Source organism: Pseudochaenichthys georgianus, unplaced genomic scaffold (assembly GCF_902827115.2).
Source record: "Pseudochaenichthys georgianus unplaced genomic scaffold, fPseGeo1.2 scaffold_583_arrow_ctg1, whole genome shotgun sequence".
Classification (NCBI taxonomy): Eukaryota; Metazoa; Chordata; class Actinopteri; order Perciformes; family Channichthyidae; genus Pseudochaenichthys; species Pseudochaenichthys georgianus.
The window spans coordinates 125,004-140,741 of record NW_027263142.1 but is presented as its reverse complement, the minus strand read 5'-3'; the positions used below and the strand labels follow the sequence as shown (position 1 = coordinate 140,741).

At 42.1% G+C, this 15,738-nt stretch overlaps 2 pseudogenes; both read right to left on the bottom strand.

Annotated features, from left to right (window-relative positions):
* Positions 1–9,294: 9,294 nt before the first annotated feature.
* Positions 9,295–11,895, bottom strand: LOC117443321 (vacuolar protein sorting-associated protein 37B pseudogene; annotated as a pseudogene).
* A 344-nt stretch (positions 11,896–12,239) lies between these two features.
* Positions 12,240–15,721, bottom strand: LOC117443322 (vacuolar protein sorting-associated protein 37B pseudogene; annotated as a pseudogene).
* Positions 15,722–15,738: the final 17 nt, after the last annotated feature.

Here is a 15,738-nt window from a genome sequence, read left to right as displayed (position 1 = left end):
AGCCTGAGAAACTCCACCGGCGGTCATACGATGGCTTAGATGCCCTCACGAACGGCCCGATGTTGCTACGATCACAGCCGAATTTGAACATTTCCTTTATCGTGTGTCCATCGGGTGTCAATTTCGGGACAGTGTGACAGGGGCTTAAAAGGTCCCTTATTACACTGTTTCTCATCAATATATCCCAGGCCTCAGATATATCCAGAGCCTGTCTCTGATTGGCTGAAACACCAAACAGATCATTGCAGCATTACCCATAATCCCCTCTGTTTCAGCCCTGTTTCCAAAGTGCTGATTCTCTGTCTGTTACTTTAGATCAGGGGTTCTCAAAGTTTTGATGAGTGAGGGCCAATGTAGGTACCCACTATTGGATTGAGGGCCGCCCAAGAAAAAACGGAACACAAAATAATTCCAAAACAAATCCTTTCTTTATTGTACTAACCAATTACCGCAACTCGCGAGATGCCTAGTTGCCATGCAACCAGTAGTCTAGCAAACTTTCCACAAGCTGTCATTCATAATTTAGGAATGACAACCCAGGGGGCGTAGTTTTACCATTCTTAAATTCCATTCTAATTCTTACTAGATACAACCATGGAGGATTAAAATATAACGCATGCATTTCAGCGTGTCACATTAACTATCGCGGGCCGCCAGAAACATTTCCGAGGGCCGCCATTGGCCCGCGGGCCGCACTTTGAGAACCCCTGCTTTAGATGAAAGTAAGGGTTACCTTGGTTTTTGTAACTTTTGGTTGCAAGGGTTTTTCTATGAGGGTGAAACTGTGGCGCTGATCTTGTTTATAAGATATATCAATTATCTCGAGAACAGGACGCTCGTAAACAACAACGTGACGTAAACAACAACGTAAACAACAACGTCAACAACGTGACGTAAACAACAACGTCGGAGCTCCGTCAAACAAAGCCGTCTCTGCCGTCGGACGCTCTGTTCGATACTCAGATTTCTGGAGGAATTAAACCGTTTCCGAGGAACAGAAATATTGTTTTCTGGCAACATTTTAAGGGGAAAATCTGCATGTTGGTTTGAGGGCGCATCTGTTACCCGGTGCAGACTAAACCCTGTTGTTGTAATATTTATTTTTCGTTGGGGGGTGTACATATGTGTAATGTCGAAATGCCAATGCAAATATCTGCCAAATACAAGTAAAGCCTCTCTTCGTGCCGCATCAGGAACATGTACGACATTACTGCAGCAAATGTGCAGTGCAGAAAGGAAAGGAGTCATCAAGAACACTCCATTAAAAAATATAAAAAACATGTATCAGTGTTTTAAAATGTAAGTGAACACATACAAGTCTAAAAGGAGCCGTTAAGAAATAGAGAATACACGTTAAAGTAATAAAGCCGTCATTGTAAATCAGTGTGTGTTGACATAGGAAAAAGAAGCCCTGAGCCGTTACCGCCGACCAGAGACGATATATTTCAATAACCATCTTCCAAGTGACTCACTCTCCGGCACCAGCTGGGTTTGGTTCTGCTCGCTCTTCTCACACATATTCAACTCTTAAATGGCACTCCCTCAATGTAGGGTACATTGCTCCAAGTGGCATCAAAGGAGTGTAGTGAAAATCTGTTTTAAAGGGTAAGTGAAAAACTATACAACAAACAAAACACTGATATATTACTACTGAATATTTTTAATAGTTTTAATAGCCATTTTCCACAGGATTCTCTCTCTCTCTCTCTCTCTCTCCCCTCTCTCTCTCCCCTCTCTCTCTCTCCCTCTCTCTCTCTCTCAGCAACACGCCTTTTTGACAGGAAGAGCAAGGTTGGAAGAAGTACTCAGATCCTTTACTTAAGTAAAAGTACAAATACTAAGTCCTTAAAATACTCCATTACTAAGCAATTACTAACTAGCTAAGTAAAACATCTAAATGTGACTAAGTAAAAGTACATTCTTAGTACAAAAGTAAATGTGAGTGTTAACTAATGTCGTGAATTCAAAAGTTCAATACTGCCTCCTGAATTGTAGTGGAGTAGAAGTATAAAGGAACATTTAATGGAAATATGTAAAAATAAGAACATAAGTATAATACTTGAGTAAATGTACTTCCCACAACTTTAGTCAGTTATCCCAAAATCCACAGGTGGTTTTCAACATTTTGATTTATTTTCACAATTCTATATATGTGTTGATACATGTTTGTATATATAAATTAGTAAAAATAAATGGAAATATAAACACAAAATACCAATATAAAACCATTTAAATTCCTACAAATTATTCTTCATCTTAAAAATACACCTCGTTCCCCTTTTGATTCCACTGTATGTGCACACCTTCACTCCATAGTGAAGCAGCTGCATGTCAGCAGATATCAAAATGTGAGATGTATTTAGCATTAAATTCCACTGAAGGCTAAATCTCCCCACCCCAAATATTACATTACATTACGTGTTAGATGCTTTTATCCAAAGCGACTTACATACATTCAGTACTGTGGACAATCCCCACAGGAGCAATTTGGGGTGAAGTGTCTCAGGGACACAACGACATGCGGACTGCAGTGGGGTTTGAACCTGTGCTCCCCCAACGCACTACCCACTGTGCCACACGCCTCCCAATATATCATTGTCCTGCTCTGGACCTTTAGTAACATATATTAGCCACTCGCCTCTTTGACAGGAAGAGCTTGAGTCAAAGCTATCCCAAAAAAAGTTATTGTTCTTCAGTTAGATCATGTGTGATGCAGAGGAGGACACGAGAAAACATGTGAAGGATGTCACCAAGTGTTTCAGAAAAAGTTGTATCTCAGAATTCTGAAAAATGTATTTGAAAATCTCAGAATTCAGACTTTGATTTTTGAACAGTTTTTTTTTTTTTTTAATTAATCTCAGAATTATTTTTCCTCAAGATGTAGAAGAAAAAAATTAGCGCTGAGAATTGTTTTTTTTCTGTCTCAGAATTCTGAAATATATATATATATGGATCATTTTCTGAAGTATTTTTTTCTAAATAAACAATTATTTTTATCTCAGCATTCTGACTAATCTCAACATGGCCTTGCTCCTAAAATGACGAAATTCCAAGTCTGGTGTGCATGTGTGTGTGTGTGCGTGCGTGTGCGCGCGTGTGTGTGTATGAATTTCTTTTTTCTGATCTTTTTTTTTTTAAATCTACATATATATATTTTTTTTCTTTCTGATTTATTATTTATGAATAAATATATATTTGTATCATCTTCTGACTTTTCATTTCTGGGGGGACAATCTCTGAGTTTTGACTTTATTGCCAGAATTCTGAAAAACTTAAATATGGTAATTTATCAGATTTTCTTTGTTAATTATCTGATTTTTTTTTTATTTAAAAAAAAAAATCACAGAATCCAGACTTTTTCGGGAAATCCTGAGATTAAAGTCACTCAAACATTTTTTTATTTTTTTGCAACTCTTGGTCACATCCCAAATTGTTTTCCTCCTCTGGTCCTAATCCTCTTCCGTACCTGTAAACACGTTAAAAACACTCACCTTTCACCAGGCGCTCCGTGGTGGACTGCTTCTCCTGTTTGTCTTTGTCTTTATCCTTTCCTGACATCTTCTGCTTCTTCTCAACGGGTTAATATATATGTGAATAAAAAAGAGAATCTGACTAACACATCACCTGTCTGTCAGAGTAACTACTGTTCCCAACAAGCTGTGCTTCTAACAGCTAATAACCTAGCTTAGCTCACAGCAACATTAGCCACTGATTACAGTAGACACAAATAAAGAAATGTATTTTAAAAAAACAAAAAAGGCGACGTTTGCTGTGTTTCCAGCTAATAATACCTCGCTGTGAGCAAAGAGGGAGGCTGCCGTTATCAGATAATCCGATTTAGTAACTCTTTTCTCAGCTAGTTAGCCGGCTGAACGTCCTAAAGTCACCGGACCGAGAGCAACGGAACACGGTTGGTTCATCTTCTGTGTCGCGCGGACGAGAAAAAGACAGTTGGACGTATATTAGCGTTTCTTTTAGTACGCTTAAAAACCCAAGTCCTTCCAAGATGCAGCAGCAGCAGCTCCTCCTCGGTGTTTCCTCGGTGTTTCCTCCCCTCTTAGCTGTCATATGACGCGGAATGTAGAGAGAGAGAGGGGGCGGGGCCACTCAAGAACATAAACATATTCACAAGATAAGATAGGACTTTGTTTAGATAGATGGATAGATAGATGGATATATATAGATAGATAGATAGACAGACTGACTGACAGACAGAGACAGACTGACAGACAGAGACAGACGGACAGACAGACAGTACTTCTACTCCACTACATGTATTTAATCCCTTTAGTTACTTCACAGATGTGGATAAATGATGGTAAATATAATCAAGTGTTGAATCAGACTTTAGTTCCACCTGGAGTAAATCCACCAGCTACCCTGCAGTCTACAAAGTACTTCAGACTAGCTGCACCTTCACCAGCTTTGAGAACACCTTCATGATCAATCATTATAAAACATATCATATATATTATTCTGACATGGACCAATCAGCACAACGACTACTTTTACTGTCTTTCACTATATTTTGATGAGAATACTTTCTACTTTTACTGTCGCTACTTTCACTATATTTTGATGATAATCTACTTTTAAAAGATCTGAGTACTTCTACTTTTTACTCAGTTACACTTTTTATGCCCAGTTTATTCCTATGAGAGTTGCACAGTGGCGCAAGAAGCCCTAAATTGCCTGAGTATTAACACCCACTGGGCCCATTGAGCATGCGCAGTGGAGTTTTCCCGTAAGCCCCGCCTCCGATCTCCCGGTCTCGGCTCAGTCAAATGGATGGAGAGGGACAAATAAATCCGGATTCAGCTTTAAGAGTTTTGTACTACTTTGTAGACCTGATTTACAGACGTCTCTTTCCCAGTGTTAGTCAATGGGGAAAAGGTGTTTTTGGTCCAAAATTACGTCACGGAAGTTGTAGTACCACCGTTTGACCGCTACGGTCATTCCTACAAATCTGCTTCAACGGCACGCGCGCTTCCAGGTTGCTTGGTGATGTAACGTAACCATGGAAACGTAACACGTGGTTAGGGGCGCTTTCCAAAATACAAACATTGCGTTCGTACGTTGACGTCGACGTACATCTGACGTGCCTACAGTGTGGGAAGAGGTACGTCTTTTTCCTGCTTTATTCAAGAAGAAATATATATACATGCATCAGACATTATATACACACAACACACTGACAACAGGGTACATATTCAGGTACATATACAGAGCAAAATATAGAGAAATAAAGGACATATTTACTACTTTTACTTTGGGTACTTTAACTAGGCTATATTTTGATGATAATACTTTTCTACTTTTACTTGAGTAACATTTTGAATGCAGGACTTTTACTGCAACAGAGTATTCCTACACTCTGGTACTTCTACTTATACTCAAGTACAAGATCTGAGTACTTCTACTTTTACTATGTACAAGATCTGAGTACTTCTACTTTTACTAAAGTACAATATCTGAGTACTTCTACTTTTACTCAAGTACAATATCTGAGTACTTTTACTCAAGTACAATATCTGAGTACTTCTACTTTTACTAAAGTACAAGATCTGAGTACTTCTACTTTTACTCAAGTACAAGATCTGAGTACTTCTACTTTTACTAAAGTACAATATCTGAGTACTTCTACTTGTACTCAAGTACAAGATCTGAGTACTTCTACTTTTACTCAAGTACAAGATCTGAGTACTTCTACTTTTACTCAAGTACAAGATCTGAGTATTTCTACTTTTACTCAAGTACAATATCTGAGTACTTCTACTTTTACTTGAGTAACATTTTGAATGCAGGACTTTTACTGCAACAGAGTATTCGTACACTCTGTTACTTCTACTTATACTCAAGATCTGAGTACTTCTACTTTTACTATGTACATGATCTGAGTACTTCTACTTTTACTAAAGTACAAGATCTGAGTACTTCTACTTTTACTCAAGTACATGATCTGAGTACTTCTACTTTTACTCAAGTGCACGATCTGAGTACTTCTACTTTTACTCAAGTACAATATCTGAGTACTTCTACTTTTACTCAAGTACAAGATCTGAGTACTTCTACTTTTACTCAAGTACAATATCTGAGTACTTCTACTTTTACTAAAGTACAAGATCTGAGTACTTCTACTTGTACTCAAGTACACGATCTGAGTACTTCCACTTTTACTAAAGTACAACATCTGAGTACTTCTACTTTTACTCAAGTACAAGATCTGAGTACTTCTACTTTTACTCAAGTACAAGATCTGACTGCTTCTACTTAAGTACAAGATCTCAAAATGTTTTACTGTAGACTCGTTAGTACACCACCGATCCTAAGATATAATTATATATATATCAATGTTTATTTATTTGTTTATTTGTAATCTCCACTAAAACTAAGTATGAAGAGCAAGAAGACTTTCTAAAAAGTAGTGGAGTAGAAGTATAAGGGAGTATACAATTAAAACAAGTACAAGTATTTATTTGTTCATTCTGATATATTATATATGACCACTAGAGGGCGAGCCTGTTTAATTTTTAAGAAACCTGTTGCTCAGTGCAAAACTGGAGATGGGTCTGGCTGCAGACCGCAGCAAGGAGGCGTTTCCTATAGGGGCGTTTCCTATAGGGGCGTTTCCTAACTTTTTATCCAATAGCAATTTAAGGGATTCCAGCTGCTTTTATAAATCCTCGCAGAAGAAGTCATTGTTCTAGTGATGGGAATTCCGGCTCTTCTTGGTGAGCCGGATCATTTGGCTCACCAAGAAGAGCCGGCTCTTTCGGCTCCCAAAGGGCTCTTCAGTTTACCACATATTATACCTTTTAATTAAATCAAATGTAGCCCTGTTTTGACTAATGATTTATATGTGTACACATATATCACTTAAATTATTCAAGACATCCTTTGTACTAAAGTATTCAAAAGTAAAAATTACATGTTTAATATAAATTATTTGCTGTGGCCAATTGTTTTCATTGCATTTACAGACCCGTGTAACTCTCTGATACCACCCAATTAATGCATTGAATTGCTTGTAGAACCTCGCTACACAAAACAAATGGCAACACCTATAAAAACTATTTAAAAAAAGGGGCTACTGTATCAACCTATATAAAGTATATACATATAGTTTTTCTCCCTGCAGGAGAGGGGAGCGTGCTTTGAGATCAACTGCTAGGCTGCAGCGGGGAGAAGAGGGGGACAACAAGAGATCTCCGTCCTCCGTGTTTTATTCTTATAGAAGTAAGAAGAGAAGTAATGGGGCAGAAACCCTCTTTTTTTCGCAGCGGTCCAGACATAGACATCATAGCTACGGCGACACATATTCAGTTGCCAGTTACTTTTGGCATTAGGGCAGGGATATCTTTCAAGGTTTGACATAATGAATTGTGCTACTTTTAAAGCAAGCAACGATGTTTTCAAATCTGTAATCAAAAAGCTCCTCAAAAACACTATAGAAGCAGTTCCTGCCGTTGTTACGTTAGTTCAAACGGTAACAACGGACTACTTTTCTTAGCGGATGCATGTCAATTTAAATCAATACAAAAAACTATTTTTTAAATCAATAAAATCTTTTTCTAAATCCATAAAAGCATTTCAATTATTATTGGGAGTCATGTCGTTACTTTGTTGAGAAGGTGGCCATGTGTAATAAGCAGGATAATGTCCACATTGCACATTGCATAATGTGCCTTCATGCCGATCTAGATCCCTCCGCAAAAACAAAACAAAAAACGGCTCGTTCGCGGGCGAGAGCCGGCTCCCGTCGTTCACTATAGGAAACGCCCTATAGGAAACGCCTCCTTGCTGCGGTCTGCAGACAGACTCTATTGCTAAACTGCAGTGCACAGGCACACAGACAGACAGACAGACACGCAGACAGACACACAGACAGGCACGCAGACAGACACACAGACAGGCACGCAGACAGACACACAGACAGGCACGCAGACAGACAGGCATGCAGACAGACACACAGACAGACACACAGACAGACACACAGACAGACACGCAGACAGGCACGCAGACAGACACAGACAAACAGGCACGCAGACAGACACACAGACAGGCACGCAGACAGACAGGCACGCAGACAGACAGGCACGCAGACAGACAGGCACGTAGACAGACACACAGACAGGCACGCAGACAGACACACAGACAGGCACGCAGACAGACAGGCATGCAGACAGACACACAGACAGGCAGGTTAAAGACAAACCAGTTGGACAAAGACAGGTAGACAAGCAGATAGAGAGATGAACAGAACAGGTAGTCGGACCATGAGACGGACAGGTGAGTGTTTTATTTGACGCATGATGACCGGCCTCTCTGATTGGACGGGGAGCAAGTGACTGTAAATTATATTCCAACATTCATTTTATTATATTTAAATATCTCCCTCATGTGAAAAAAAGCAACTGGAAGAAAGCAGATAAAAAAAATTGAGATTTATTGAACTTGAAAATAGCATTAAATTCCACTTAAACATTCATTATAAGTAAACACCTACAACATTACACTGAGAATGTCACCAACCACATATAAAACCATGGAGAGAGGATCAGTTCAAACGTACAGCTCAACGGCTAGACGAGAAACAAAAAGGTAAGAGGTAAGAGGGATCTTCAGACTGGAAACGAAGAGGGAAGGCCATGCACAGAAGAGTTATCCATTAGTTGGTCGTTAAATGCTTAATCGTGACGATTCATCACTGATTGATCACCAAGATATGACACAAAACTTTTCAGAGCACTGTTATTTCACCAATCATTAAAAAAAAAAGAAAACAGCACAACACATGCAAACCTCGATGTTTCAGAGTGGTGCAGGGATGACCTATTTTTGTAGTGGACCCTGAATGCAGCATGTCCCTTGTTAGTTCAGCAGGATAATCTCCACATATTAAAACCACTTTATGATTTCTGGAGTACAAGCTAACGCTAGGCTAACTACAGCACGATCACATGACTTCACGTCACCACCGCTAAGCTAAAGGTGGCTAACGCTAGGCTATAAAGGACTACAGCACGATCACATGACTTTCACGTCACCACCGCTAAGCTAAAGGTGGCTAACGCTAGGCTATAAAGGAACTACAGCACGATCACATGACTTCACGTCACCACCGCTAAGCTAAAGGTGGCTAACTAGTATAAAGGAACTACAGCAGATCACTGGACTCACCACCGCTAAGCTAAAGGTGGCTAATGTGGCATAAGAACTACAGCACGGTACATGACTTCACCACCGCTAAGCTAAAGGTGGCTAATGTTGGGCTATAACTTAAACATAGCCACCTTTAGCTTAGCGGTGGTGACCGTGCTGTAGTTCCTTTATAGCATCACGTTCGTTTTCTACTTCTGGAGATTGCATTTATGCTTCAACTACTAAAAAAGTGCTGTCAATATGTTAACCATAGATCTTATTTATCCAAAACAATTGACATCCAAACAAGGGAACAGGAAGTGATAAAAGTTATGACTCCTTTCAGGGTTGTAGGACTCATTCCTGCACCACTCTATGGAGGAGGAATGGGAAAGAAGCACCGTCAGACCGCCTTGTTTCTGCCATCTGGTGGAACAGGAGATCAGTAGCAGGAGGATGAAGACACCGAATGCTCAGAAAGTTTGTGGTTGATGGGGTCGATCTGACATGGAGCAGTCAGCAGGGCGTGATACTTCAAGTGTAGGCACTCGCGGCTCTTCAACAGTGCACAGCGTCGGGAGTGATTTTCAAAACAAAAAACAACATTTCCTCCCAAAGCCTGGTGGACCTGGCAAGTTCCTCCTGAAGAAAACAATGTCTCGCTTTACAAAAAGAGTGTTCGAGCAACACACAGATATGTTGGGAACAATGGTTTGATTACATGTCTCACTTAAAATAAAAAAAGTTTGGAGTGATCTTTGGTGCTCGGTGACAGAACCAGATGAGATCCAAAGAGCTGTTGGCACCAATCTCCAATCCCAACGTTAACGGAGCGTTCACAACGGACGGGGAGCGAATATTTAGCATTTAAAGTCAACGAAAAGACAGCGGCGCTAATGAAACTGATGATATGGCTACGCTGTATTCATAAGACTTAAATTGTTCAACTCCAGCGATACATTTGGTTGACTATTTTTACAAATAAGCCAATCAGCGGTGAGAATCTCCATCGGACGTTTCTGCCGTTGTTGACACATACAACCATACAGCAGCCGTTAGCCGTTAGCGGTTAGCACACATTTCCTCCTACTTGTTCAGAAACGGGAGAAATATCAGTGTTTTCCAAAGTGTACAAACCACAGACGGTCCACGGCAAATACAGTCTGTGCGTTATTATTGTCTGTATGATGTTATTTTGAGCGGGACAGAGAATCTGCTACGGTAGCTTAGCATAGCCTGATCGATATCCATTACATGCATCGATATCAGTATGATGTTATTCCAGCATCATTTTGTGCATTACATTTACACCATGGCATATTATGTTAGTGTTGGTATCTATATGGAGATAAGCCCCGCCTCCTCGACAGCGCATCTACTTTGAGTGACGCGAGTAAACACCAACGATGCCGCGGTCAAACTTTAAAGGCAAACATTCGCTCCACGTCCGGTTGTGAATGCACCTTAAGACAGAGGAAGTATAAAGAGTGCTGCAGGATGACAAGAACCCACGGAGAACATCAGTATGGCTATACAAAATCCTTCATTTAGCACGAGGCTGCCTCCTCGATTACTACGACAGTTCATCGTCTCTTCTTCCACTCCCTTTGACTTCTGAGGTCAACGCTCGGCCCTCTTGGACCAGGAGACACCCCGAGAAGAAACACCTTCACACACGTTAATATCAGTCTAATATTAACTCCATTAGTACTATATTTTATAGAAAAGAAGCTTCAATATGTTCCTATGTACCTTGTGAATTTAGAATAAAAAAGAGAAAGTAAAATCACAGCATAGATGCAGATTCTCCTGAAGCCTGCACAGTAATTAGGGTCTCTCCTTGTTTGCATATACCGCCGATTCATTATGCTGCGGGTGGAAATCAAATCTTTTATTTTTAACTGTGCTCTGGAAAAGCTTGTTTGAAAGGTGCTGAGAGAAAGATCCTCCTGCGCTTCCTCTGGAGGGACGCAGGGCAGCGAGGCCGATCTGGAGTGTTAAGATAATGGGAGTGAGCGCAAAAGAAAATCCACTTTTTCGGGGATAAGATCTGCTTCAGCCGACCCGACCAGCCGCTGCACGTCCACCTTGTTTCCCGCGATTTCCCCCGAGAAGGCGTCGTAGAAAAATAGTTCTCAAGGAGTTTTTCCAGTAAAGTGATTAAAAAGTCAAGAGTGTTGTTTACTGCATGATGAAGCCGGGCGTCGGGGCCAGACGAGGGGCGGGCCTCTGAGGCACGGCGGGGGGGTACTGAGACATGAAGTGGGCGGGGTATCCAGAGGAGACGTTGGGGAAAGGTTGACCCGTTCTGGGAGGAATCGGCGGGTACGGAGAGTAGACAGCAGGCAGTTCGGCGGCGGGATATTGGTTGAGAATTGGCGCCGGTTGGGACGGAGGGTTTTTCCTCCTGGGCTGAGCAGTGGGAGACGATCCGCTGCTGCCGTTAATCAGCGAGGCGACAGATGAAGGAACGTCCTGAGATCGAGAGTTTGGGACCGTGGGGAGCCGATGGCCGTTCATCACCATCTCCTGAAGCTTCTCGATCTTCACCCTCCGCAGGTGGGCCAGCTTCCTGTTGCTCTGGTACGAGTCGATGAAGGAGTCCAGAGGCATGTCTCCGTCCAGGAAGCAGTCGGCCATGTTCTGCAGACAGAGAATAGTCCTGTGGTTTAGGGTCAATTTCAAACTAACAAGTGGGGAGTGGGAGAGGGTTAGAAAACACTCCAACATGAAGTTATCAACCCCTCCAACAGGAAGTTATCAACCCCCCCAACAGGAAGTTATCAACCCCCCAACAGGAAGTTATCAACCCCCCAACAGGAAGTTATCAACCCCTCCAACATGAAGTTATCAACCCCTCCAACAGGAAGTCATTAATCCTCCAATAGGAAGTTATTAAACCTTAAATAGGAAGTTATTAAACCTTAAATAGGAAGTTATCAAGCCCTCCAACAGGAAGTTATCAAGTTATTTGACGCATGATGACCGGCCTCTCTGATTGGACGGGGAGCAAGTGACTGTAAATTATATTCCAACATTCATTTTATTATATTTAAATATCTCCCTCATGTGAAAAAAAGCAACTGGAAGAAAGCAGATAAAAAAAATTGAGATTTATTGAACTTGAAAATAGCATTAAATTCCACTTAAACATTCATTATAAGTAAACACCTACAACATTACACTGAGAATGTCACCAACCACATATAAAACCATGGAGAGAGGATCAGTTCAAACGTACAGCTCAACGGCTAGACGAGAAACAAAAAGGTAAGAGGTAAGAGGGATCTTCAGACTGGAAACGAAGAGCGAAGGCCATGCACAGAAGAGTTATCCATTAGTTGGTCGTTAAATGCTTAATCGTGACGATTCATCACTGATTGATCACCAAGATATGACACAAAACTTTTCAGAGCACTGTTATTTCACCAATCATTAAAAAAAAAAAAAAACAGCACAACACATGCAAACCTCGATGTTTCAGAGTGGTGCAGGGATGACCTATTTTTGTAGTGGACCCTGAATGCAGCATGTCCCTTGTTTAGTTCAGCAGGATAATCTCCACATATTAAAACCACTTTATGATTTCTGGAGTACAAAGCTAACGCTAGGCTAACTACAGCACGATCACATGACTTCACGTCACCACCGCTAAGCTAAAGGTGGCTAACGCTAGGCTATAAAGGAACTACAGCACGATCACATGACTTCACGTCACCACCGCTAAGCTAAAGGTGGCTAACGCTAGGCTATAAAGGAACTACAGCACGATCACATGACTTCACGTCACCACCGCTAAGCTAAAGGTGGCTAACGCTAGGCTATAAAGGAACTACAGCACGATCACATGACTTCACGTCACCACCGCTAAGCTAAAGGTGGCTAATGTTGGGCTATAAAGGAACTACAGCACGGTCACATGACTTCACCACCGCTAAGCTAAAGGTGGCTAATGTTGGGCTATAACTTAACATTAGCCACCTTTAGCTTAGCGGTGGTGACCGTGCTGTAGTTCCTTTATAGCATCACGTTCGTTTTCTACTTCTGGAGATTGCATTTATGCTTCAACTACTAAAAAAGTGCTGTCAATATGTTAACCATAGATCTTATTTATCCAAAACAATTGACATCCAAACAAGGGAACAGGAAGTGATAAAAGTTATGACTCCTTTCAGGGTTGTAGGACTCATTCCTGCACCACTCTATGGAGGAGGAATGGGAAAGAAGCACCGTCAGACCGCCTTGTTTCTGCCATCTGGTGGAACAGGAGATCAGTAGCAGGAGGATGAAGACACCGAATGCTCAGAAAGTTTGTGGTTGATGGGGTCGATCTGACATGGAGCAGTCAGCAGGGCGTGATACTTCAAGTGTAGGCACTCGCGGCTCTTCAACAGTGCACAGCGTCGGGAGTGATTTTCAAAACAAAAACAACATTTCCTCCCAAAGCCTGGTGGACCTGGCAAGTTCCTCCTGAAGAAAACAATGTCTCGCTTTACAAAAAGAGTGTTCGAGCAACACACAGATATGTTGGGAACAATGGTTTGATTACATGTCTCACTTAAAATAAAAAAAGTTTGGAGTGATCTTTGGTGCTCGGTGACAGAACCAGATGAGATCCAAAGAGCTGTTGGCACCAATCTCCAATCCCAACGTTAACGGAGCGTTCACAACGGACGGGGAGCGAATATTTAGCATTTAAGTCAACGAAAAGACAGCGGCGCTAATGAAACTGATGATATGGCTACGCTGTATTCATAAGACTTAAATTGTTCAACTCCAGCGATACATTTGGTTGACTATTTTTTACAAATAAGCCAATCAGCGGTGAGAATCTCCATCGGACGTTTCTGCCGTTGTTGACACATACAACCATACAGCAGCCGTTAGCCGTTAGCGGTTAGCACACATTTCCTCCTACTTGTTCAGAAACGGGAGAAATATCAGTGTTTTCCAAAGTGTACAAACCACAGACGGTCCACGGCAAATACAGTCTGTGCGTTATTATTGTCTGTATGATGTTATTTTGAGCGGGACAGAGAATCTGCTACGGTAGCTTAGCATAGCCTGATCGATATCCATTACATGCATCGATATCAGTATGATGTTATTCCAGCATCATTTTGTGCATTACATTTACACCATGGCATATTATGTTAGTGTTGGTATCTATATGGAGATAAGCCCCGCCTCCTCGACAGCGCATCTACTTTGAGTGACGCGAGTAAACACCAACGATGCCGCGGTCAAACTTTAAAGGCAAACATTCGCTCCACGTCCGGTTGTGAATGCACCTTAAGACAGAGGAAGTATAAAGAGTGCTGCAGGATGACAAGAACCCACGGAGAACATCAGTATGGCTATACAAAATCCTTCATTTAGCACGAGGCTGCCTCCTCGATTACTACGACAGTTCATCGTCTCTTCTTCCACTCCCTTTGACTTCTGAGGTCAACGCTCGGCCCTCTTGGACCAGGAGACACCCCGAGAAGAAACACCTTCACACACGTTAATATCAGTCTAATATTAACTCCATTAGTACTATATTTTATAGAAAAGAAGCTTCAATATGTTCCTATGTACCTTGTGAATTTAGAATAAAAAAGAGAAAGTAAAATCACAGCATAGATGCAGATTCTCCTGAAGCCTGCACAGTAATTAGGGTCTCTCCTTGTTTGCATATACCGCCGATTCATTATGCTGCGGGTGGAAATCAAATCTTTTATTTTTAACTGTGCTCTGGAAAAGCTTGTTTGAAAGGTGCTGAGAGAAAGATCCTCCTGCGCTTCCTCTGGAGGGACGCAGGGCAGCGAGGCCGATCTGGAGTGTTAAGATAATGGGAGTGAGCGCAAAAGAAAATCCACTTTTTCGGGGATAAGATCTGCTTCAGCCGACCCGACCAGCCGCTGCACGTCCACCTTGTTTCCCGCGATTTCCCCCGAGAAGGCGTCGTAGAAAAATAGTTCTCAAGGAGTTTTTCCAGTAAAGTGATTAAAAAGTCAAGAGTGTTGTTTACTGCATGATGAAGCCGGGCGTCGGGGCCAGACGAGGGGCGGGCCTCTGAGGCACGGCGGGGGGGTACTGAGACATGAAGTGGGCGGGGTATCCAGAGGAGACGTTGGGGAAAGGTTGACCCGTTCTGGGAGGAATCGGCGGGTACGGAGAGTAGACAGCAGGCAGTTCGGCGGCGGGATATTGGTTGAGAATTGGCGCCGGTTGGGACGGAGGGTTTTTCCTCCTGGGCTGAGCAGTGGGAGACGATCCGCTGCTGCCGTTAATCAGCGAGGCGACAGATGAAGGAACGTCCTGAGATCGAGAGTTTGGGACCGTGGGGAGCCGATGGCCGTTCATCACCATCTCCTGAAGCTTCTCGATCTTCACCCTCCGCAGGTGGGCCAGCTTCCTGTTGCTCTGGTACGAGTCGATGAAGGAGTCCAGAGGCATGTCTCCGTCCAGGAAGCAGTCGGCCATGTTCTGCAGACAGAGAATAGTCCTGTGGTTTAGGGTCAATTTCAAACTAACAAGTGGGGAGTGGGAGAGGGTTAGAAAACACTCCAACATGAAGTTATCAACCCCTCCAACAGGAAGTTATCAACCCCC